Source organism: Gymnogyps californianus, chromosome 8 (genome assembly GCF_018139145.2).
Source record: "Gymnogyps californianus isolate 813 chromosome 8, ASM1813914v2, whole genome shotgun sequence".
NCBI classification, from domain to species: domain Eukaryota; kingdom Metazoa; phylum Chordata; class Aves; order Accipitriformes; family Cathartidae; genus Gymnogyps; species Gymnogyps californianus.
Window position 1 is genome coordinate 16,490,926 of NC_059478.1, and position 27,055 is coordinate 16,517,980.

Consider the following 27,055-nt stretch of genomic DNA (forward strand, 5'->3'; position numbering starts at 1 on the left):
TCTTTTGATGGTCACTAATTACCAAGCAGCTCCAGTGCACCACTCCAGATCACATCCAGAATAGCATCTTTCTGGATGCACCAGGTGTTCTAGGAAGCAGCCACTTCACACATCTGGATGCATCCTCTCTGTCTTCCATCCTGATGAGGCACCAATCCAGTCTCTATGGGGCCCCTGTTGAAACCTCCCACTGTTGCTGCCTGTCCTGAATTTGCAGCTTCTCTACTCTCATTTCACATTTCCTGAGCACTATTACAGATCTAAGCAGGGGGCTGGTAACACAATCTTAGCACTACGTTTTTATTAGAGCACAGGATTTCTGCCCACAGGGGTTCCACAGGCCTGCTCTTCTTCCATAATATTTTTATGGTGTTGCACTTTATAAAATGCTTCATGTACAGCGCCACTCCCCTGACTGTACGTCCCTCTCACCTTTCCTATAAAGCTGATGTAGCCTGGCAGCATTGATTATTCTCCTTCCACTAGGCCTGTTTTTTCAAGGCTATCATTTCACACCATACAGTCCAATTCCCTCATCTTATATTTTAGGCCTTAAAGCCGGTGGGACAGCACTTGTAAGTTTTTCCTTTCCTCCATCTCTTCATACTGCTTGTTAACTAGCACTGCAGATGCTCTGAGAGGTCTCCCTTTCTCCTTACACTGTGCTGCTCTTTGCCGCTTACAGCCTTGTTTGGTGTAGCTCTGAAAATCAGCCATGCTCTCACTGCAGCCCCTGATTTTCTACCCCTGAAGATGCCCCTGCTACAGGAGCACCTCATTGCAAGAAGACACTGTGGAGTCAGCTGTCAACAGTTGCATCCGAGAGATCAGGTCACTGTTTTCTAACAGCTGCTTCCTTCCCCAAAAATTGCATACTCCTCAGCAGCGCAGAGGCTGCTGCCATGGTGGAGGCTTCATCTGCAGCCTTGCTAGAGTCCCACTGCCTTGCTCACAGCTAATTGGAAGACACGCACACAGAGCAGCTCTATGGGGCTATATCACTTACTGGTGAAAACGGGGGATCGAAATGAAGGGGCCCAGAAGAACATGAAAGAACACTGAATGGGCAAGGTCAGGCTGTATGAAGCCAGTCCTGATCACACTATTTCAATTTAACTAATATTCATCACCTCATCAGTACAACCCTGCCTGCATTATGCAGTCCTTCCTCAGCAACATCCATCTGTCAAATTATGCACTCCTTGCTGAGACCAGAATATTATGGCTGCAAGAAAGCATTTAGCCCATCATGGTTGCTACTGCAAAGTAATAAATAATACTTAGGGAAAAAAGAAAAAAAAAAGTGGGAGATTTTTTTTAATTGCATTTGACTGAGTTGATGGCCTTCACCTCTTAATGCTATGTTGTTATTGCTACAGTAAGAAGACATTTAGCTTCTAATTGTGTTTAAGACATCTGCGAATGACTCATTATTGCTTTCTCTTCTTACAAAAGATTGGCTTCTGGCTCAACTCAAGAACAAAAAAAACACCAAAACACTTGGGCACCAGAACCATGCTGTTCTGACTGCTGATCCATCTGCAGAACAAGCTGGCTACCTGCTTGATCGAGGACAGTTCAATAGGGAGAAACTCTTCATGTTTCTCTATAGCTATGCATCCCTCACCCAGAAACGGGTAATTTGTTTGTTAGCTGCTCACTAGGTCCATTTGCTTCTATCAAAGCATTTTAGAAATCAACTAACTCCTAAGAGTTGTCACGGGTGCCAGCCAGGTGTTGCAATGTATCAGAAGAGAAACTAGAAACACAGGTTTTAGCAAATGAACAGGTACTTTGACAGTAGCAATTTTGTTTCAGTGGGATAGATTTGCTTATTAGTTTGGTTTATTGGTTCATTTCACTACTTATTGAACTCTGATTGCAAGAAAGGCACCTGAACAGCTTTAAAATATTTTTTTTAAATGGTTCTGTATGACATAATTGATAACCATCATTTTTCTAGAAAGACAAATTGCCTTTTGATTGGCTGTCTGCTATAATAATTACAACCTGAATAATCAAATCCTTTTAAAATAACTTTCTCCTGTCAAAAAATAAAAATATGGAACGAAAACAGATATTACATGCAGCTTCTAATGTTTTTTCCCTTTTCCCTCTTATAATTAAAGGGCTTGATATTCCAATAGCTGTTTTGCTATTGCTGTTACTAAAATGATCTGGAATTATTCTAAAGTCTCTCTCCATATGTATGCAAGTATTTCCATACTATATCACTATGATTTTTTTAAAAATTAATCTTACTACGGTCAGCAATTCTTTTTTTTTTTTTCTCACAATGGAACAAAAACATTTCACACTGGCATTAGCTCATTACCCCCGAGATCAACTAATGCCACAAGTATTTTTCTGTAAAAAGAAGAATTTATAGGAAATATTTCCTTTGGATTGAGAAGTAGTGTCCTGCTCTGCCAACATTAATAGTCTTAAGTTAAACATTTTAAACAACTTCATTATTTTTAACTTCTAAAGCAAAATAGGTCATGACTTGAGAACCTCCTTTCTGAGGTACTGGGCTCAAGGACTAGATTCAAAAGTTCAGATTACTGAGTTAATAGGAAAATCCCAATTCTCAGTCCTACATGTCATCAGAAGTATGGAACAAATTAAATAAGAGAAAAAAATACCATTAATTGTCCATACCCATAACTATTAGATGATCAGTACAAGCCAACTGTACACCTGACTCAAGTTAAATTCTGCACTTTGCAATGATGTATTTGAAGTGATAATGGGAAGAGGAAAAGGATTGTTATTATGAGCACAAAATGCTAATCTGCTGTCTAGGTCTAAATGTTAGGGGAGAGGTTCAGTAAATCTAAAATGCTTTCAGCTCTTAAATTCACCTTCCAAAACTAGTAGGAGGTTAAAGCAGGATCCAATGGGAGGTTACATTTATTTAATATTCAGTCCTTTCTCAGATGAAATATTGCAGTCTATCCTTACAGGTATTTGTCAAACCATTAGAGTAATGGTTTATAGCTATTATGTGAAATTGTAGTTCTATTTGTAACTACCATTGACAAAGGATAAGCAAAGTGCATTCATTTTCTTTGAAAAATACCCAAAACCTTTGCAGTAGAGCACTGATGGAATGTGCCCCGTTAACTAGTTCAGAGCTGTAAGCTGAGGCGATGCTAGTAAACGTTGTTTGGCAGACAGGAATCTGCATCTCTGTAACACCTGCTCCAGCACTACCATTCACACCTTACAGCTCTATAGTTCACTGCAGACACATCCTAAGAGCCCTCTGGCACAACTCCAGTTCCTGTACCGTCACATATTAACAGCACCTGTAAAATAATATTCATAACTAGATCTAGAAATCGGTTATTTTTATAACAGCCAGCACATTTGGCAAATATTATTGTACTTACATTTCTCTAGTGTCCATTAGAAAAATAAGATCATCAGAAAGAAGCAGTAATAACATAATGAAATACACAGAACCACCAAACTGAACCTGTCACAGAAATCTCTCATGTGCGATTTACTGGAAGTGCAATGTGCACAGCTTCCATTGACTCTGTGGATCTCAATTTCAAATTTGCTTTTATGCACTGAGATTTATTTCTAGGAGTTTAATTTTTACTTTTTTCTCTCTGTATTTTGCTAAAACCTATGAAGAATTTTGAGAAGGAAATATAAAACGATCTATTATTTTTCTTAGAAAAAAAAAGACTAAAATCAAATTAAACAGTCCTTGCAGAGATAAAACTCCACTAACTCAACAGCCCAGAGTAAAGTGGCTGTACAAAAAAGTGTGATTTCCATATTTGTCAGCTCTAACTGAACACTGATCATCACTACAGAAATAAAAACATTTTCTCAAACTTTTTCTTTATCTTCAGACAGGAATCTGAAGGGTGATTGAGGCAACTGATTTCAAGAGATTAATACCTTAGTGTGGCTAGGCAGTTTTGACTTCCGTTAAAAATTTTTCATTTACATGTCACTCTTACTGACAGTGAATAAAAGAGCAATGAGTAGTATTTGTTGCTACCACTTTGAAAGCTATCCTTTAATTAAAAGGGAGTCTGATGTGAAACACTGCCTTTTGAGAACACCCAGTTCATGAGAGAATTTTTTTTTCAAATCTGCTAAAAAAGGTCCACAAATCTAGTGTCATTCTGCTTCTTAGATATAGTTTCATCTCTTATTTTGCTTTCAATTTTTGTAATTTTGCAGTCAAGAAGTAACTACTGATAAGAATAATATAGACCTTGGGAAGTGCTGTAGCAGAATCAAAATAAAGTGACAAAGAAAATATGTTTGCTCTAATTTTGGCTTTTGTTTAAAAAATTAAAAAAAAGTTTAAAACTTGAAGCCAGCAGTGTCCCTTCACTGTCACAATGAACACAACCAGGGCACAGTTTCAGCCCCTGCCAGCTGCCAGGTTTCTGCCACCCTCACAGGATGGTGCCTTCAAAACACCCACAGCTGCAGTACACATGCGAAGGACAGATAGGAAATTCTCGGGTCCCTGAGCAAGACATACCTTCCTTTGCTCCCGACCACTGCCGGGGTGAAGCTATACTGCTGACAATTATGTTATTTTCTTTCTCAGATTAGTCCCTCTTAAAAAGCCTTTCCTATTATTGCAGCCTCTGTTATACTCACTGTGAACATCTGCATATCCAGCTGCTACTTTTATTATTTCCACAATTCCAGGATTCTTAACATCAAGGTTTTTTCTTTTTTTTTCTTTTTTTTTTTTAAATAAAAAGCTACACTTAAGGTATGAAACACCTATAATTACATTTTATGTATAGTCAGTTAATAATGACAGTTAATCACAGCCTTCTCAGAAGGAAGATGCTACTAAGACCACAGCTGAGTTACACCATCGCGAACGCAGAGACACACAGCCAGGCAGACAAACTGACTCTCAACCACTGCTTCGCATGTAACCTTTTAACGCTTTTTTTCCACATCTCCCAAAACTATGAAGTCAACAACACTAAAATGCTACAGGCATAAATACAACATCTGTGCCAAATCCAGACACGTTCATTTTCACTAGCTACCAGTGACTTTCCACACAGGTTTACAATGCTATACACATAACAGCAATAACTGATGACTCCTCTGCTCCCGTTCCAGCACCGGGCAGCTGGAGGAGCTGCCAGCAGAGAGCCACCACAGTGAAGACTGAGAGACCTTGAAACAAGGAGATCACCGCCGGGTGCCTGGCACTAGCCTGAACCATGCTGCTCTGCCTCCAGAGGCACGGTGTGTCCTAGATGTCCCCTCTGTTGCTCTTAATGATTTTTTTCAGCAAAAATCAAGTGGGAAACACTAATACTGAGGAACACATTCTAAAACATTTCCAAGGATGCCAAGAGCCACCCCAACACCACAGCAGCTTGCTCAGCCAGGGAATGGCCGCCCAGTTGAGCACAGGGCCCTGGAAGCACAGCCAAAACCAGAGCTCCTTGAAGGCACAGGGCAGACTGGCAACATAAGAGTTATAAATATTGAGCATTCAATTGCTAGTTTGCTTCTTGCCCTTTGATAACCAGAAACAAAATTGCTTTTCTGTTGCATAAAGTATGTTTCAAATTCAATTGCTTATCTCCTCATTCATTTAAGAAAGACACCTCAGATTTACAGGAATGAGAGGCCACAATACAAATACACTATATTAAACATACAACAGACACCTGAAAAATAACCAAAACGAACTCTATTGATTTTAACCTTCAATATCAAGGTATCCTCCAGCAGCCTCAACTGGATCCAGGCTATAAGAGTTTCCAATTATTTGAATTCCTATATATGGGATAAGCATTTAGTTATCAACATCCACCATAAAACGTATTTTCGGTTGTTGTTATTATGGCACTATCACTATGTGAAATTGATGCGTTGCTACTGCGAACCACGCTGCCGCTGAAGCAAGAGAGACCGCTTCCTCATACGCAATCCCCCACCGCCATGGCGGGCAGCCATAGCAGGGCAGGTTTGTCGCCAGCGGGCCCAGGATGGAGCAGGGCAGAGACCCTGGCCAGTCCTCACGCCTGCTTGGCTGAACGAGACACCTGCTTGCATGCAGGCACTGCGCTTATAACGAGCTGCTTGAATAGTGTTTATCACATTAATTACGCTATATGAGGATTTAGTTACAATCCTGAGGAATTCCGTGTCCACTTGGTGAAAGGTCACCTTGAAATGAAAAGCATAAGCGTACTTTGTGTTGCTCAGGTACCTACGGTACTGCCAAGAGGTCTTCTGTTTCTTAACTTCCAAGCTCTGTGATTTTTAAAAATCATTACGAGTGAAGAGGGAAACAAGGGGGTGGAGGTGGTCCCGGACTGGAGGCAGGGCCTGAGGTGGCCTCCGCAGGGTCTCACAGGGCAAGGGGCCCCGCCCTGGGCACCCGGCCGAGCCCGGCTGCCTCCCGGGGCTGGGCCCGCGGGGAGCCAGAGCAGGAGAGGGGCCCCAGGGCACAGGTGCTCTCCACTCCCACCGTAAATTCCCTCTTACTGGAAAAGGTAGGAGGGGGAGATTTTTCTCCACAAGCACTACAGATATTATAAATACTTCTGCCCAGAAATCCTGAGCTCTGTCACAAATAACCAGGAGCAAACATCAGGGTCTGTGTAAATCTGGCAGGCACACCCCAGCCCTCTAATGCAGGTGCAGGCCTGGAGCCGGCCGCAGCCCCCGGCAGCAGGCCCACCACACAGGGCTGTCCTGGGTTTCGGAGGCAGGACCAGACCTTGCCAGGCTCTCTGTCACTCTGCAGACACAGAGAAGTCCCCAGAGAGCAGTGAGCAAGCGATGGCTTCATCATGGCATTTGAGTATTTTGTGGGAGGCTGGCCACCCTGGGGCAGGGAGCTGGTCTGTACCCCTCAGGTGGGAGGCCTAGGTTACTGACCTGCACAGCCCTCTGAAGAGGAGAAGCCATAAGGGTGTTGTGCAATTTTACTAAGCTATCCAAATCATACTGTGCTCTGTTACAGCAAGATCCTGAGGAACGCAAGGTACAGCAGTTTCCCAGCCTGGTTGCTGCTCAACAGCTCTTTGCTGCGCCCTGCCCCAAGTCGCCTCAGCAGTGACCCTGTGGTTATCAACATTAACACGTTGCTTTGGTGCCAGGTGATCCATCCCAGGATGGCACACAGCAGGAAAATACTTCATTCACAAGAGAGGGCTGTGCAGCACTAAGAAAGCCAAAAAGTGAAGCAAAATAATTTTTCTCCTTCTGAGAAGCTGGGTAGGAGCATTGCTTGTTATGTATCTGACTTCAACATTACCAGCAGTTAGGATTATTAGTACGATCTACTCTCCTTCGATCAGTCACGACAGTCAGCCTAGATTTCGCAAAACCAAAAATAAAATTTAACACGGCATTATGGTTAAGGGCATTATCACAGACTTGCATGGCTCATCTGCACGCCACGCCACTGCAGAGTCATACTGCAAAGAGTACAACTACAGACGTATTCAGTGATTTAAAAAAAAAAAAAATCTTGTCTTAATCCTTCCTTTTTTCCCCAGCATTTTCACAAACACCAACCCACAGTTTTATGGAGATAATGTAAAAGGGAATAAACTGTTCATTAAAATGGCACTTTTCATTGTATTTAAAAAAAAAAATGTTAATTTAAAAGTAAAGTACAATTCTCACTGAGAGCTGTTAATGAAACCTCTGCTAAGGGACTCTGTTCCTGATGAAAGGACAGTCATCACATCTGAAAGCAAAATAAAAGCCTCTAATTTGTATATAAGCTCTCAGTCTACTGACTAATAAACTGAACTTTAAAAGTAACATGTAGGTCCTCAAAATAAGCTCCTGACACGTTTCATCACCTTACTTCAACTTTCCCAACCTTACCATCAGAGGTACTATTACCTGCATTCCTTCACTCATGTGGTGAATCCTTAAGACTCTCTCTCCAAACTTTGATGGGTTTTTTTTCCCATATCAACTCAAATATTACTTCCCTAATTGTAACTTCAGTGACCAAGCGAGGGAAAGAAGCACCAGGGCAACTGTCTGAAAAGGACTATCCTACCTTTGCAAGCTCAGGCCACAGACGAAGTTCCTTTTTCTTGGAGGACTTGCTCTGACTTTCTTGCAAGGATTTTATCAGGGTTATCTTTGAAATGAACAACTTCTGATATGAGGCAGCAATCTTGTTTGAAAATAGGTATACTTGTAGGTTTACTCCACTTTCCGCAGATCTTCTAATCAAGACTTGGAACAGAATAGTTGAAAAGCAGACACTGAACAGATTCAAAAATGTAGCTGCAGAGCCTTGTCAGACTGCAGTCCCAGACAACTACAGCACGTGAAGCAGCTCTCCAAAACTCAGAGAAGTTTTGATACGTTGCTGTATATATCACCTTAGCACATACTTCCAAGATGCATTAGCCTATCTGGAGAAAGATTGATACTGCACTTGGTATCAGAGACCTTTACAGCTCATAATGACAGTAGGTAGAAGAGTCTAAACGGGTGATTATACTGAACCTTCTCAAGGTAAAAGTAATGATGTAACTTTTAATAGTTTTACAGTTGCATCTTTATAGTCAAAAAATGAAGGTACAGTGTCTTGCTTTGGTAAATTTAGCTAATTTTAAACACTCAAAGTAGCTTCTAATAGGTGTCATTATGCAGAAGCAGCCACAAATTTCTGTGGGTTCACTTTTTTTTTTTAGAAGGGAAGATAAGCCTTTGAATTTGCTAACATCTTTATTATTTCCCACGCTGAACCTAAGAGTAGAAAACCTTTATTATATATTTATTTTTAAAGTTGTAAAAGGAGTTTGATTACTTTGTATGCGAACTTACACCCAAAGAGAGTTTAGAAAACAATGATCTTAATGTACTGGTAAATACAGCAGTTTGAAGAATATCCTTCTAACAGTAGAAAGAACCATGTTTTATTGTATTCCCATGACACTGCCGAGCAGTGGCAGCAATAATCCTTCATCACATTGTATAATGAAAAAAGCACTACAACTTAAAAAAAAAAAAGAGACAATTTACTGTAGTTTTCCTTTAGAGTGCTATAAAACGCAACCACATTCGCATGACAGCGTGTGTGTATATATGTGTCTCTTAATAAAGCTTCTCTGAAGGGCAATACAGCATGTACCATGGAAACAGGGGTTGCCATGGAAAGAATGCTTTTTAGTGGATAGCAAAAGAAATGAGGGCTTGATTCCGCCTCTCTTGTCTTAAAAAAAAAAATTAAAAAAAAAAAATCAGTGTAACTATTGACATCAGCAGAGTTATTCCTGAAAAACATCAGTATGAAAGAATAGTCAGACCCAATACATGCACAGCAGATAATTTTTGGTATTAGGGCTGTAGTGATCTGTATAGCCCTGTATTTTCAGAGCAGCTCTCCAGCTATCCCTCACACCACACGGCTCTGCAGCCAGCCCCCCTGGGGCGTGCTTGTGACATGCGTCCTTCGAAACACGGCAGGGGCCAGAGCCACAACAAGCCGCAGGAGAGTGGATTCGCAAAGTCATTGTTCCTCACTTGCTCGATCCTCATGCAGAAAGTGCCAGAATCTTCTACCTACCAGATCTTTTTCTTTGCTTAAGTACAAAACATTTTCTGTTAAAATGCACGTGGTGTTACAAACGAATGAAAAGCATGAATCAAATTAACTTAAAGCATATTGGTTTCCAGACATGCTTAAAATGAAGTCCAAATTGATGTGTTTCATCTACCTTATTCATTAAAATGGCATTCTTGATGTCCTCATGTTACCGTAATCTCCAAAGCACTGGACAAACAAGTACATTTGTTTATCTTTATCACTCTTTCCTTACTAAGGAACGGGGTTTTATTAAAGAGATCAATCACCTGTGTACAGTTTAATAGCCTGAGCTGTGCATGTAAGACAGAACTTGCTTCAATAGCCCACAACTCCCAAAGTATAGAGGGGCATGTAAAACCATTTGTGGCTTTAATAAAACAAATTTTTTCTCAGAGCTAGCAAGTACCTTATTAGAATTAGTAATTTGAGACAGAAAAGCAGTGCTTAAAAGAAACCAATTCTAATAAAAGGAGCAGAATCAATCCTGTTTGCTTACCTCCATGAGAGCCCTATGCTTCTAACCAGAGACACAAAAACACTTTACATGCTTAATGCACTGCCTTTCTCTTATTGAATCACACTTATTGTGGGAGCAGTCTTTTGAGGCTTCTAGCTGTGTTGAAGTAATTGGAGGATTGCTGCTTCTAATGAATGGTCTCCTTATAATGGAGGCCAAAGTGTTAAAAACTTAATGTCAGAGGCAAAACATACAAAGGAAGGCTTTTTGGAAATGCTGATGAACAGTCTGAAATACACTGTTTTACTAAAAGATGGTATTTCTTACTAGGCTACTGCTATAGTGTAATGAAGTTGCATCAGCAGAGGAAATAGTGTTACGTACTAACACTGTTGGATGTTACCACAAACTGTAACAGCCACCCCTTTTATGATGAAAGGCTGAAAAAAATCTAACATTAATTAAGATCACACCTTTGAAGACTTTTCACTTTTTCACAATCAAGAGTTGGTAAACAGCTCAGCCCCAAATTTGTCCTTCTACATATGTTACAGTGAAGAACAGAAACTTTCTCATTAGATTAAAACTTGTAGTTCATTGACTGTCAAGCTTTTGAGAGTTCTTATTAATTTTTGAACTACTTAGCTTTATAATAAAATTCGCTGTTTAATTTGGGGAAAAAACTCCCTTTAACTGCCTACTTTGATTAAGTAGTGGTTTTAGCAAATGGACATGGTATGCAAAGCAACTGCTGGCAGCTGTAACATGAAAGATTATTGAAATAACGTTTTAGAAGAAAATAAGCCCACTATAGGTAGCACCAACTAAAAAACCACTAAGGTGATCAGGAAGTGCTTCACAGATTTTGAAAGTAAAGCCAAAAAAGGAGAAGAGAACCAATCCTTCATCTCCTATCAGCTGTTCCTGTTGCCAGTGATTATGGCAATATTTCACAGAGAACATATGGCAATGTTTATAGCCATCAGGCAGTATTTCACAGAAGCTGCGACACCATGTGTCCACCAACTAGCCTTTGTGATTGCAATTAATTAGAGAAGAAGCAGGAGGCACTTTTTAAATAACATTGTCTCAGAGATTCCTGAAGTTCCATGGCCCATGGACAAGACTAAGTGACAGGAAAATCTATTAGAATTATAACAAGCCTAGTACAGCAAGTCTGTCCTTGAGGAACAAGGCCTAATAAAAAAAATATACTCTTTAAGGAGCATAAGAAAGAGCAGGTATAATAAGCTATTTAGGGTGGTACCTTGGAAGCCTGCAACAATAAGGAAATATTTGAAGACCTTTAACAGGCCATTTTATGAAACATATTCTGCAGAAAATTTGCCACAGTGAAAGTTATAGCAGTTGTTTCATAGTTGCCAGACCCAAGAGTATGTGTATCAAAATTACACGGGGATCTATTAAGGAGCCAAGACTTATGAAATACACGGTGGTAGTCATTTCATGATTCCTATTTTAATTTTCCTCTCTTGCTTGCTTTTATTAAGGATAATAAACTATCTGATAGGTTTTCATACAGAAGTGGAAAGCTGAACTTTCCCAGCCAGGCCCTGCGGTTGAATCTGGCACTTTCAGGTAGCACCACTCAGGGATGAAGCAGTGGCAGGGGTGGGCAGCACAGGCCCGCACCGCAGCACCTTCAGCAGCGCTGCAGAGAGCACTGCAGACTATAGTGTAATGATTCCCATGAAAAAAGCTTTCCATCACAGAGGCATTTTCCCAACCCAGTCCAATCTACCCACTGGGAATGAGCCAGGAGAATCACACAAGCTCAAAATCATACCCAAACTGATGCAATAGGCAAGGCATCAGTCAAAACTGCTGCTAAAAAGTTCAGCATCACATTCCTGAATTTGGGATTGGCTCATAGCATCCTCTCCCCCTTACTGGACGTCTTTGCCCCACACAACCTGCTTCCCTGCTGCTCCTTGTCTCAAGTTGGGATATTCCCTGGAGATGTGTAATAAGAGAGCAAGATCGGGGGAAAACTTGCCCAGCTGTAGTCTTAGCAGGGCTCCTTTCTGCCATTTCTCTGAGCTCTAATCACATAACTGAGCTCACCTTGCAGCTCTTCCTACAGCTGGGGTACAAAGGTATCTCTCCCTTTTCTCTCCACACTCTTATTCTTACAAAACTTCTCGAAACTCAACACCTTTGAGATCTCTCTTCACCTGTCAAATTTTGCTAAGTCGGCCAGCAACCTCAAAAGTTATTAAGACATGCTAACAGTGCAGTCATACAAGCCTCATTTCCTTAAGAAAGAAGGCTTTTAAACTCCTCTACCATTATATTGTTGTTATTTTAGCATTTCCTTTATTTCCCCAAACCTCTAACCTCTGATTTTTATTACAGAATTCTCATCTTGAGGCTTTTTGAGACACAGAAAATGCAAATGGTGTTGGTAATAATGGAAGCATTGGTTTTTATTAGTCTTAAGAGCAAAATTCCACATTACACCCATGGTAGATCTCAAAAAGGTAATCTAATGGCCACAATACACCTGCCTAATTGTGATACAATAACCGAGGATCTGTTCTCACAGATGTGACACGACAGAAAGTACAAGCCATGTTTAAAAGTATGTCAGATTGTTGTGATGGGTAAAAATCTTTCCGTCAGCACTGGGCAGACTATTTTAAAACTCCAGATGCAGCCCTGACACCAATCAGCAGCTAAAAATGAGCCACCATTCCACCCACCACTACACTTGCATGATGACAATAGGGTAACTTTATAAATAAATAAATAAATACCAAAATAAAATGACAGCTGGCAACTGTCCTAGGAGCAGAGTTAATATTTTGAGCTGCACACACAGAATGCTCTCAAGGTTTGTACTCCATCAAAAAAATTCCGAAACTGTGAGGCTGACAGCTGCCACCAACTTAACAGCTATACTAAAGTTCCTGGCACAACTTACAGTGGCTTCTCTGGAATTTAAGAGGATCTTCAATGCTGAAAGAAAATTGCAATATATTCCTTAATAAAGCACATTTCAATGAAAAGATGAACAATAGAGTTCAGAGAGAAACTCCTGTCCAATATGCTACCCACCAGCTGTGGTGCCATCACTACAGCACCATCCTATTACTCGTTATTTTTAGGACAGTAGCACAATGGCCACTGATAATCAAGAGCTGTAGCAGGGATCACCCTCCCCAATTAAATCCCTACTTTCTCCCCTTTGAAAAGGCTCCTGCAGGTGTGCTGCTTCCCATGTGGACTGGGAGCTGGACAAAGAGGCACCCAATCCATGCCCCAAGGGACCGTCAGAGGTGCCCACCCCTGCAGGCTCTCCCTTCTTTGCTGAAATTCAAGGGCACTACAAGGAGTAGCTTACACCCAGGGGCTAATCCGACCCAGCGATCCCAGGTGCCCCAGCAGATGCAGCCTGAAGCCAGGGGAGGCATGGGCCATGATGGAGCCTGGGGAGCTTGAGGGCAGCAGGACAGGGGCCTGGGTATGGGCAGGGGCACCACTCTACCTCAGCCTGAGCCTTTACCCACATTGGCACAGCCTTGGATATGACCCACTGCATAGAGTTATGGTCTTTAAAAAAAAAAAAAAAATCCTAAAAACATTAAGGATTTCAGCAGGAAGGAGACATCACACACAGAGATACTCTACCCCTCACACTGGCTGCTCTAGAAAGATAAGCAGATGAAAAGTAGAAGAGTAATTTGTACCCCCACTAGCTAAAGTAACAAAACTATAATTCATCCCAAAAACACCAGGATTTAACAGTACAGCTTTCTTTTGATTAAAAAAAAATAATTCTTGCCTCAACTATATGCATAGTTATCCTTGTTACAGTCATGTCAGCGGAAACAGTCACAGCAATAAAAAAAATATATAGGATATCTATGAAAAAGCCATAATTTGAGCAGAGCTCATCTGAATCCCAGCACACTGCACTAGCCAGCCTCCTCGTGCCAAAGACCCATCCTTAACACCAGACACACATGACTTTTTCACTCGGGAATTTTTTCTATTTAAGTCTATGCTTCTCTCTGAAGAACAAAAAATCCGAACACTGAGGTGTACAACCTGGCATTCCCCCCTGGTGAGGGATTATTGATTCCAGTCCAGCACCTGGTATGCTGTCAGCCCACTAAGTGATCAGATAACTAGATTAGAACAAAATGGAAAAACCAACATGGTTCTGGTAATCATACCTCACACCTCCCTGTGAAACTGAAACTGCCCTGAGGAGCTAACAGATCAGCTGATGATCAGCGCCAGTACACGTGGCCTGTCCATACTGTGTTGGAGAGCCTGAGCTCTGTCACTAGTTCACATTGCGTAAATGAAAAATAATTAAGAGATGTAAAAGGTCATTTTAATGAATAATTGACTTTTACTGTAAATATTAGAGCTGTGTAAAACACAGACACTCTACAAAGCGTTCACTGATCACTCCAGAATTTATTTGTACCAAGTACAAGTACCACAGCACCAAGACTTAATTTAATTTTCTTTTAGGCTAACACAGGAACTAAAGTTAAAGCTGGGTTCAAATAAAGAGTTTTTCTGATTTCACAGCGAAGCCATGAAAAACTGAACTTGTTATGCCCTTCCTACACACACCTTGAAAGAGTCAAGTTGAGAATGAACAAGTCTGAATTTCCAGTTCTTGTTTAACAAGGCAAGTTATGCTTAAATAATTCATGTAATTCTTGTACAGCTCTTCTACTAGTTGCAACTGGAAGAACACACATGAGTCACTCTGAATCCACAAAGGACTGCATCTTCAATGTAGTTCACTTAAAGACGTACCTAAGCATAACATGCTGTTATCTGGATTACCTTTAACAAGAATAAATGGATAATATGAAATATATCTTGACAAATACACCCTTTTTATGCTTATGGAATTTGACAATATTCTAATTTCCTTGCACGGGCTGTTTAGAAAGGAGTGCTATTATCAGATGTCACAGGCTGCTCTGTCACCTTTGCACATATCACACAGAGAAGCGACTGAGGGCATTAGAAACCTTAGTCAGAGCCATCCTAAACATAACACTCTTGAGATTCTTTTTGACCAGAATACTGATATTACAAAAAAAATTTAAAAATCTAAGCTAGATTGAAAGCAGTTTTGCCTGTAAAAACAGTTACAGAAATCACACTGAAAATACTATTTTGGAAGAATTTTGAAATATTCTTTCTCAATTCTTACTTTATTCTTTGGATGCTTTTTAATGATGCATTAGTCCTAGCAGCCATGTAGTATGTTATTACAAAAGGCAATAGTATCCTCTAGGTCAAACTGTATCCTGGTTAAGTTACACCAGGAGAATTTATGGTTTATATGACATAGTTACATTAAATAAAAACAAAAAAATAATCTAGAGAAGAAATACAAAGTATTAAGCATTTGAATACAAGGGAAATAGTAACACAGAATGTTGCTAGTGGAAGAAGATTCTAATTGAGTAACATGCAAATAACAAGCAAAATAAGAATCAAAATGAAATTTGCTGTCTTTACTAATAAGGAATTTTCATTTTATATTTTTTCCTAAGGAAATGGTCATTTAGATAGCATTTCTAAGGAAATTTTTTCTCCCTTTTCAATAGCTGCTTCAATTAAAACTATGTTAATGGATTCTCCTTGTTCTAACCCTAAAGAGACTTTGGTCAAGACTGACATGGAATCAAGATCACTAATTACTGCAGAAATCCAGCATTAAGAAAAAATGAAGGAAAACCCACCTTCCAATAGACAAAGGATCACTAAGAGGAAGAAATATGCATTCTAAGTTATTCAGCTTAACCAAGTTTAAAAGCTTATCTAATAATACAAACAATATTGTTAAACAGCTTAACTTTTTGTTCAGGGTCAACTATTTCTTCATTATCTATTTCAAAGTTATCTTTTTCCTCAACCGACAATGAAAAGTTACATTAGATTACAGTTCCGGACTTTAAAAAAAAAAGAACATTATCTTGAGTCCCCAACAGAAACCTTTCTTCAGAGGAAGATTTAAGACCGTTATACACCTTTTACAAAACAGTATTTACTTAAACTTTGAAAAGTGATAAATGGGACACTTACAACCTTTGCTAAACTATCCTAAAAAATAATAGTTTGTCAAACATTTTGAGGGCAGATCTTTCACAATTATATCCAGGCTGTGATGGGCAGACCAAAATGTTGAAACTTCTGATTTTGGCAGTTTGGAGACCTGCAGGGTCATGCTTGTACTGTACCCAAGCAAAGGGCACAAGTAACTCTTTAAAGCACTTCTGAAAGAGCAGCGGGGTTGTGCCGGAGTCCTGAGCTGTAAAACAAACACAAAAGGCTTGGAGGCGAAGGGGAAGGTCTGTTTTGATTTGGGTTTTTTTCCACTGTACATTATTTGAGGTAAAAAGAGGATCCCCACACTTGTCTGCACACTGCATGCCCAGGGCCTTCCACGGGCTTCAACCCCGAAAGCCCACAACTGCAAAGCTACACACTGAGGACCAGAAGCTGCATCCTGATAGTGGGTGCTCATCCTGTTTGGGAGGGATTAAGCAAATACAAGTCATTAGATGAGATCTGTGGCTTGCTTTTAGAGGGAAAGAGATGAGTTGATCATCTTTAAAAAAAAGATTAGAAGCATCCAACCTTGGGCAAAGCCTTTTTGTTTGACACTGGTGTTCAGATCATATTCTCTTTTTTTGCTACTGTAAAATAAAACACAAGCTTGTATCACGGCCATGGTACTAACAGAAAGGAAGATTACATTCTTCATTGGGATGTTTTGGCTTTACCAAAGGGCACACTGCATGACAAATTAGCCTAAGCTGATCTACTATTAGAACAGCACAGAATAACTTTCACATGCTTGTGTTTCTTGTGTTGTTCTTTTTAAATCTATTTCCCATGAGATCAGAATTCACAAGACATCATTTGTGTTGGGAAGAACGCTAACAATTAGCTTATTTATACTTTGTTCACATTTTCTTCAACTGAAAATTACTGATGTTAGAATGATATTTGCAAACGAATTTGTATTCACATTTTACACTTTGAAGACAATGATAATTCTCCAGGAATGCAGAATTCTCCCTATCTTTTTGTTCTGAGGAAATGTGACAATAAACTAGTAACTCTCAGCTTTTGATTACACTCCAACATAGCTGTAAGTCTCAAAAAGGGTCGGGGCGGGGGGGGGGGGGGGGGAACCAAAACAAACCAAAGCCAACCACACACCCACAGGGCATCCATGGTTGTAGTTTACAGCAGTGCAAAAATTGAACCACTAAACCTTTAGGGCTGTCAAAGACCTTGAAAGCTCACCTAGATTACATTTCTTCATTACCATAGCATTTATCTGTTCTGGACGTTAGACCTGCTTCAACACCATGGACTTGCCTGGCAATCACTGCTGTGTGTCTGACCCAGATTACTGTCCTGGGCCGGCCCCATGCACTGTGTGAGGGCACTGCAGGATGCATACCTTTCCGGGGGTGCCCGCCATGCTCATCCTTGACTCCGGGCTTGCCAGCCCTTATGGATCAGCCAAGCCCGTGCTGCCCCCAGCATGCCCTTCCCAGCTTTTTGTCTTCTAGCGCAACCATGCATTAGTGTTCTCAAGGACCAAATGTTTAGCATTTGACTCATGCTTACTGTCAGTGTCCAGTCCTGATGCAATTTTTTGGATATTAGAAGAGTTTTACACCAATCCCAAATGACCACTGCATACAGATTGCTTAAGTTCACCCATATCTCTTTTAATCTTGAGACAGTCCTCAGTCAACAGCCAACATCCCAGGTCAGGACAGTATTACATGGCTGAAAGGAGCTCCCACAGTCCTGTTCCTCAACACTAAAGACACAATCAGCCACCCACCTTGATTTGGCCAAACAGTTGCTGACATGGGCAATATTATGCCATGCAGCTTGTGCAGACGCATGGCAAGTGCTGCAGCATGGACAATGACACACATCATTCAGAAATGCTCCCTACTGAGGTTCAGCAGCAACAAATAATGAAAAACAGAGCAGCTGCTGCATGGTTTGGCAAAGCACGGTCTCTGGACAGACAGGCAGCATAACCACCCGTGCTGTGTACAGTATCAAGATCTTAATTTTTAGGTCTGCTCGAGTCTTGAGCTTTTTTTTTTTTTTTTTTTTTAAAGTCATTGTCATGGTTCTCAAATTGAAAGTGTGAGGTCATAAACTGATATCTTAGTTGTTTCTTGGAAACCTAGACCAGTTTAGATCATTGAGGGCTTATGAAGTGGACGTCTTCCTTGAAGTTACAAAAACGACAAACTGAAAGCAGCACAACACACAGAGGCAAAGGCAAAAGGGCACATATGTTTTCCCCTTTCCACTGCATTATAGATTTATTTTGTGTCCATAATCTCTCCAAAGATTGCAATAGCATTGCTGCTTCCTTCAGCACAACGTGTTTTCAAAACTCCACTGATCCGAGCATACTCTGATTTTCAGAGAATGCTTTGAGATAGTTCTTCCTACCTTCTCATCTCTCTTTGTCATTGATTTATTGCATTAAACAGCCTGTAACTATTATCTCTTTTAGTAAAAATTTAAGCACAGTAACAATTAAGCATTTCATCATTTTCCTTGTCAAGCATTATTTGTTCTCTTTCCCATTAGGTAGCAGAATTGAACTTTTTTGTTTGTTTGTTTAACCATTTTCTCATTTCCTATGTACTCATAAACCTTTATCTTGTTCCCTTTTACACCTGTTACTAGCAGCACCATTGTTTGTCATTCTTTAGTTGGTGCCCAGATATCCTTGCTCTTACCCTTTCTGGTAATTTTCACTCTTTCCAATATCCTAAAAATTTCTGCTCCTTCACACCTTTTCGTACTAGAACAAACTGTAGGAAACATTAAGAAATGACAGCCAGCTGTGTCGCTAGTAATCTGGCCTTCAGAAACAAAGAATCTGTCCTAGTTTTGAGAAACAAGCTTTCTCACTAACCCTAAGTCAGTGTCAGAACAAAGCCACCTCTGAAAATTGAAATTTGAAAAGAAATCAGCCCCAGTGCTCTGTAAGTGTCCCCTCCCAAGCATGGCCTCTGGCCCGAGGAGACCAGGAGCTCTTGCCTAGGCTGGTTCCCCACGCTGCCCACCCCAGGCAGCCTGCGCGCCGGAGGGCAGGGCGCATAGCGCACTGCAAAGTGTGGATCCACAGCTGGGAACCACAGCGAGCGGGGGAACAGCTCAGGAGCTCTGAGCTTGTCTTAACGACAGTACACCACAAGAGCAACTCATCATACAGGAGGCGAAGCGCAACGGGAGCACGCAACATCCTGAGCCTGAAAGAGGGGCTGCCCTTGTGTCTTTAAAGCAAGCACAAAGCCAGCTCCCACTGCTGCTCTGGGCAATAAGCTACAACCACACAGCTCTGCAGAAAGAGAAAATGAAGATTTTTGAGCAAGGCTGATCAGAAGTCTCCAAACCATCCGCCCTCCAGCCTGCCACTCTGTCCCTGCCTCCTGGCTTGCTCTTAGGCCCAGAAACTTCCAATCGCTTCCCAGTTTGCAGCAAGTTCTGCCCAGTCCCCACTGAATCCCTGGGAAAAGTCTCCTTCATGTTATCCACCAAGACCTTAGGTGATCTCCTGGTCTCTCTTTAGGATTGCTTCTGCTGCCCTCCTGCCCCAACACTTGTCCTCATCCCAGTCCATCACCCCAGGAGCTACTTCCAGCCCAATCCACTAGCTGGCCTCAGGAAAGGGCATCTCCTCCAGCTATATCCGAGAATTTCCCCATTTTCAGGGCTCCATCCAAGACCAAATGGACTCCATTTGGATGTGGATCAGAGCCTCAAAAAAGTCACTGACCCCAAAGTCATGTGGCATGACCAAGTTAGATAGAAACAACACAGAAGTCCCCAAACACCAGCCAGCAGGAGTTCTCCTCTGGCCAGACCCTAATTTGACTCTTCTCTGACCTCTTCAACCATTTTCTGCCTTGGCAGTCGGTCAGTATGTGGAACTGAGCAGGTCAACGCTGCTCTTCTGAGAACAAATCCAACAGGTTCTCAAAGCAAATAAATAAAAGCAAATTTTTGAAGGGTAGCCACTTCTACAGTGAATAGTAAATATAGTGGTGATGGAGCAAACAATCCAAACACCCTTGAATTTAAGGATAGAACACGATATGAACATACGTATCCCTAACAGTTGTTTATTTCTTGGTCCTCTTGTTGAAAGCAGACTCTTCTCCTTTTTGGTTTCACAGTGTAATGTCAGATTGTCCTTTCTTTCTGCCCATTTTTCTCTTTGCATGTATTTGATAGTTTTGTTTTTAATAAAAGTGGAGGTGTTCTTGGCATTTCTGCTGCAACAGCAGGGCTTGAACTTAAGGTCAAATGAAAGGAACAGTGTGTCCAGTTACCATGGCAACCATACCAGGCAAATATCAGGTACTAAGATACCAAGAATGAAGTGATAAAATCACGACATTAGTTTAATAAACAAGTTCCTTTGTCATCATTTTACTATATATATGGTTCTTTGAAAAAATATCAAATTTCAGAATTTGCTCTGCTTGGCCTATTGTTCATTATCTAACAAAAATGAAAAATTATTTCCTTTCCTCAAGAGCTTCAGAAATACAGGTATGTTGAGAACTCGTTAAGGCTGCTATACATTTTAAAGCCATATTCTAGGTACACCAAATTTTGCAGACCCTAAAGCAAACCCTAATTTGACATTTAATTTCAATTCTCATTTTACTTTTTCATACTCTGCCTCAACCTTTTAATAAATGCATAATTAAGTTTTAAATATAAATCTTAATATGTCAAACTACAAAATCAAGAGCACACCTTAAAAATACTTTATACCAAGAGGATGAATGTGAACGAAAGCCCTTCTCAGCACGCATCCAAAAGCCGGTGCAGAGAGCTACCACTTGGGCACGTCTCCCACATCCCTTACCTGACACCCCAGTCCAAAGCTGGTTCTCGAGCCAGCAAGATTAAATACCCACAGAGCTTGTTGGAGCTGGCTACAGCTACCCTTGCAGCTGGTGAAGGGGACAGAATCTGCCAGGCCTGGATGTGAAGTAATTAACACCATATGGTTTGAGGCAAGCACCTTGAGGAGCCCCTGGAAGCCCAGGCAGATGCCAGCCAGCAAGAGCATGTTACTACATCTAACGCCGGCTTGAGAATATTCCACCCAGCTCTGCCTTCCCACTGACCTTCTGGGCAGCCTGGAGTAAGACGGCTGGTGAAGGTGCCAGAGACACGGATCACAGCACCATGCTGAACAAGTGACTCTATATCAGAATTGCTAATAAGACACAGATTTAAAATGTCAGTTTTGGCTAGTGATGGCAATAGTGGCTAGAGAAATAATTAACACTGATTTCCATATTACAGATAATTCTGCAAATGAAAATGAATGGGGCCAAATGGTTCTGAAAATTCAAGATAACTCCAGAAAGTCAGGAAATCCAACAGAGTCTGAGCAATTTATTTGCAAAATAATTTGAAATTACTTTGCATAGTAATAGGATTCTGGAGCTATGTTGTTAACCATGCAGAACAGCCACATTGATTGAGAGCTGCAGTAGAGAAAAATAAAACTTTCTTCCACAACAGAGGATTGCAAGACATCTTTGTGCCCTCTTTAACCAGCTAAAAAACAAAAGTCACCCCAACTCACCCACCACAAATCACCAGCACAACATCACTCAAAAGAGAGAGTTCAGCAGGCACCACCAAAAGAGACTGCTTGTTTTCATTAGCCAAACCAAAGCAGCAAAACCAGTCAAAATTCCTGTAGCATGTGCTTGATTTCCTTGTGTGCCCCTCAGACATGTTTATATCAAATCATATCATCATTGCAAAAAATTAATCTTTTCAGTATGTGAGATAATATTTAGAAAAAATGCTAATAATTTGGTCTTATTTACCTTTTAATAAATGTATACAGCTAATATTTACCTTCCAAATAAAGTCAGACCAAAAATGAATTGCTGAGTTACAGAAACATGCTCACAAGCTGCTATCAAAGTGCTGCTGAAACACTTCCAACTCATGCATTCATCTGCTTCCTAGAACATGCCGTTTTGTATCGATTTTATGCAATTGTGTCAGCCTGATATTGGTGAAGTAAACACTACACAGGAGTAGCCTATGGTCTTCCAATCACATATCTATACACAGCCTCAAGTACTGTAAGGATTAGAGCTGTAACTGCCAGTTTCTGCTAAAAAAAAAAATCTCAGGGCAGAAGGACAAGCTGACCTAATCGGGGGGTTGTTTGAATAGGTTTTGCAGTGGGGGCATAGCTAATCCTTGGCTGACAGTCCAGCCTGGAGATTTTTATTTTTTTATCTGTGATTAATGGACTTGACATCCATGTTCCCACAGCTTCTGCTAAACATGCAGTTCAGACCTTATTGTTAAATACCACCGAGATCACAGAAAACTAAACTCTTATGACAGTGGAATGACTGTGCCAGAGGGCAGACTTTTCTGAGACAAGTATTGGATTACACCAGAAATATAACACAGAATAATAGGGCACTACAAAAAGGTTCACGATCTTGGGCCCCTGAATATCTTGCATCCTTAAAACTAGACTGACCTTGCTGAATGGATAATAGACTGTGCAAGTTGAGAGATCTAACAAGATAACACATTATCCAAAATTATACTGGGAGATCGCACACACATGCGATGTGTTTATCCTATTTAAGTCAGAGGCAAGTGCAATCACCTTGACCTTTCATTTTATATTTACTCACTAATCAAAATCTTAAAGCAATTTGAGTGAAGCACTGAAGCGCTGATGGAGATCTCTCTCCTCCAGAACTTGCAGGTTTGGACGTGAGGCATGATGCAAGATTTGGAAATAAATTTTAAATCCTTAAAGTCTGAAGATGTTTGGATCCAATTAATATCAATAGAACCACATGTTCACAGACAGAAAAGAACAAAACCTCCAGACAGATAAACTTTTTTCCCCAACTACTCTGAGGTATAAAATTTAATTTTCTACTTCCTGTACTACCTACACACAGAATGTTCTGGTTACTCCATATAATTGTTTTCTAGCCTCTCAGCTTCTATAAAAAAGTGTTGATGAGTATTTCCTAATTTCTATATTTCTGTACATTTTGCACAGAAGCCAATAGCAAAAAAAAAACCAACCAAAAACCCACGAAACATGTCAGTCTGAAATAGAAGAGCAATGTCAGTTCATAAAGGACGTTGTTTAAACAGTTAGCTCTGTCTGAACTATCCTTATTTTAGACCGGGAAGTATTTTAAACCTTAATTACTGCAGTCTGCAAGACTGTGACAGATCTTTTTCTTATGGGCATCTTGCCAAGCTGAATTCTTCTTTTAAGACAACCATACTTAATTAGTGCTTTAGCTAACTTTATGGTGCTTGTATGATTCAATAGACTACTTCTGGCTCTGGCAAGTACATCTGTCTGCTGCAGTTTGGGGGCTTCTAGGGTCAAAGCTATGTTGCATGCATTTTCACAATTTGTCATTATGTCTATGTATCCTTATAGATTTTGATTTCTAAATGTAGAGAGAATAGGAAACAGAAGTTTCCAAACTTGACAAAAAAACCCTACTCTGAATATTCCTTACTATATCAATATTCACTGCTTGATTGCTGCTTCAGTATGTTATTATAGAATTCAGATATGTATTTACAGCAACAGCTCCATATGGGAAGAGAAGCAATAGAGATGGAAGAGCTGAATTCAATAAGGATAAAAACATAAACACATTACCCATTTTGACACCAACCCTAAGCCAGTATTTCATCTAGAGCTGCTATCCAGTACTGGCCTGTTGCATGCTGCTTCTGCTGAGAGAAAACCTAAGGCCTGTATTTCATTGCTGCAGCTGTTTTTCCATGAGCACAGACGTTGCCCTGCTTTCTGAGCACAGAACGCATCAGATGGAGGCCGTTTCTTTCCTTTGCTTGTCGTTCTGAGCCTCTTCCAAGTCAACTTTCTACCACCAGCCCCTCTCTTGCTCTTTTGCTCGACACTCGATGAGAGCTACTCTGCCTATTTCTAGTCTTGTGGCCTTTCTCTCGGTTATCGAACACAGACATGGGTATCTGAAGTAGCTCTCCGATTTCCCACGTTTGTGTTCAGCCCAGTGAAACCTGACACTGCACAGCTCAACAGCCGGGCAGACTTTTGGGTGGCTGGTGCTTTGCCTGGGGATTCCCCGAAGCAGCAGAATTGTCTTTTACACTTAAGCATTATGCAAGGTAGTTATCTTCACCGTCACACCCACCACCTTCAATGAGGTTTCACTCCAATGTTAACTGTATAAAACATGTTTCAGCTCTACCATCAGCTCAGGGTCTAAAATGACATCATCCCTATGAGAAATCCCATACAGATGTCAAATAATACAGATGTGTGTGTATATATATATATATTCGTATAGCCTTTTCTTTGTCAGGACATTTTCACATCTCCTATCCAAATTGAATTTCTTCCCACTCAAACATCAGTTCCCACCATCTCTCCCTTTGCTCAAGTCCTCTCTGGCAATCCTGTAACATTGGTAGCTCTCAAGGAATACCCACTGTTTCGGTAAAATCTGCTATATGTGACCTTCTATTTCATTCTGTTATAACGGTCTACTTACTGTAGTGAGGCTGTAGCCTCAGCTTTTGGGGACAGCCACCCACAGTCCTGCCCTATTCATCCCCACAGTGCATTCCTTACCGCAAACCTTGAACTTAGCCCCTACAGCCAGCCGTACTTCTCACCCATCTCTTTCCCAGCAACCATGTTCCCCTGAGCTACTGCTTCTCCGTGTTGCTCCAGAAGCACAAGTCCCAGCTCTTACCCGGACGCTATCTTGGGTTTCTGCTCTTCCTCTCATCATGTACACCTGCTTAGGTAACTTGCTGCAAACCAAACCTGAATGCCACTTGTTCAAGTCACTGAAGACTCAAGGAATTTCCCTCAGCTGAATTTATAGCATGGCTTTCATTGCCAGTGAAATCTGAACCAACACACTCATCCTTTACTATCACTCTCTAGGCTCCTTAAAATCCCAGAGATCACATGTGGCAATGGGCACATGCTCCTTGCTAGCGTTGTTCAGGCAATGGAAGAAACCAGCAGCAGTATTTGGTACCCACTGAAGCCCCTACATGGATACAAGGAATTGGAGCAATTCAAAGCAAAAAAGACAACATATGGGTCATTCTGGCTGTGCCTTGGCCTCAGGATGTGTTGCCCAACAAGACAGGAAGCACAGCCTAGTACGCTGGAGCTGGATGATATTTTGTACCAGAACAGTATGAGCTGATCAAGTTTCACAGTGAACAGAACAGAACCAAAGTTTTATCACAACCCTTAGATAAACAAGACCTTTGTGCCTTATGCAAAAGGACAGAGACAGAGAAGATGCTGGCAGGGCTGGGTTTTCAGAGTATTTCCTCCTTCCAGTTCTTGTCTAGATCTGAATTTCCCAAGAGCTCCCCTGTTCCAGGCTGTACAGCCCATTAGCTGTAGCCGTGCTAACTCCGGTGGAGAACAGGACAAAACACAGAGCTGCCAACAAAGTTTTTACAGCCTCATCCAGGTGCCAGGAGAGAGCACAGACAGCAGCCCTTCAAAGGGGAAGCAGCCATAGATGCTGCTAAAAAGTGGTGTAAACTATTTACTATTTACTTCTAACTATTTACTATTTACTTCTGCCCTTCCTCCTCCTCCTCCACTCCCTGATCTAACTGCTGCTTTGCCTGCTTGATCCCAGGGGACAGTTTTCAGGAAGGAGGAGCAGCTGCCCATCAGCGTACCCTCAATGCTCCCGGAAAGAAAGCTTTGCAGTACTTACCAATTTATCCCCATGAGTTCCTGGGGACAAGAGGACCCTGTGCTCTGTGAAGTTCACCTAAGAAGCCAAGTAGTGTCAGAGTGCTGTGTCCATGACCAAGTGCCAGCTATATTTTGTGACATTGGGTCAATGTCTTTTTTCCTTTTTATTTTTTTCTCCTCTTCTATTTCTGCTACTGTCTTGGTCTTTGATATCTTGGTGAAATGAGCGTGACATCTTACATGCTTCTGTAAAAACAGAATTAAATTTATTTAAAATGAAATAAAGTAACACTTATTTCATCTGCCTTCCTCTAAGCAGAGAGGGTACATTGTTCATGACACCAAGTCAGGCAGCAGCACCCTGCCATCAGGGATCAAGTTCTGGCTAACAGCACACATAACATTCAACATGTAACATCTCCACTGTAAGTTTGTTACCTTAAGCAAATATTTTTGCATTTTTTAAACTTATTTTTGGTGAAGAGAAAGAATCCAGTAAGGTACCTGACTACATCTTTTACAGCAGGACGGGTCTGTAACCTCTGTAGCCCACATCATCTTGTCCAGGAGACTGTTCCAGCTACTGAAAAAGCACAGTCAGAATGCAAGAATGATGCTGTATTAAAAACATGGGAGAAGGCACGGATCACCTGGAAAAAACAGTCTTGCTTTAGCACTACCTATCACCTCTTGGACCACATCTGGGCTGCGAAACACCCCCAGCGCCGTGCCATGGCACTGCCTCTGCCCACTGGAGCCCTGTGGGCAGCAGGGAGGCCACCTCGTGCTGGCCCGGCCACCACCCCATGCCATCCCTCAGCTACATCTCCTGCACTGCTCCAGCCTCTCCACTGACTGTGCCTGACAGGGGAGATGACTGATTAAAGTGACAGACAGGGTTTCAATCGAGAGAGGAGCTTGTTTTAGCACAGGCCTGTCTACTTCAGTAAATCTCTGGTTTTATCAGCTCTGTGCAACTGACTCATTTAGATCCGATCAGTGGCAGTCCATCTCCTCGCAGCCCCTTGTCAGTGACAGCCCTCAGGTGCCTAAGTATGCCAGGCTTGATACGGTCAAACCCTGCTGCAAACAGAGATTAACCTGCAAAATCATGCAGGGCTCTTTTTAAGTGTATTCTAGCCAGGCACAAGGAAACTACAGACTCCATCAGACTTGGGAAACTTTCTTTAGCTTC

General features: G+C 41.2%; 1 long non-coding RNA gene across 3 annotated transcripts in view; it reads right to left on the reverse strand.

Annotated features, from left to right (window-relative positions):
- LOC127019147 (uncharacterized) overlaps positions 1 to 26,436 on the reverse strand; it is a 62,600-nt gene extending 36,164 nt beyond the window's left edge. For 2 of the 3 annotated variants that reach the window (XR_007766865.1, XR_007766866.1), the window contains exons 1-2: positions 26,365 to 26,436; positions 25,880 to 26,106 (exon numbers count right to left, since the gene is read on the reverse strand). This is a non-coding gene — a long non-coding RNA (uncharacterized LOC127019147). Of the gene's footprint in view, positions 1 to 12,850; positions 13,020 to 25,879; positions 26,107 to 26,364 lie in introns of those variants that run through there. The other variant, XR_007766864.1, reaches the window with a different exon arrangement.
- Between the last annotated feature and the right edge of the window lie 619 nt (positions 26,437 to 27,055).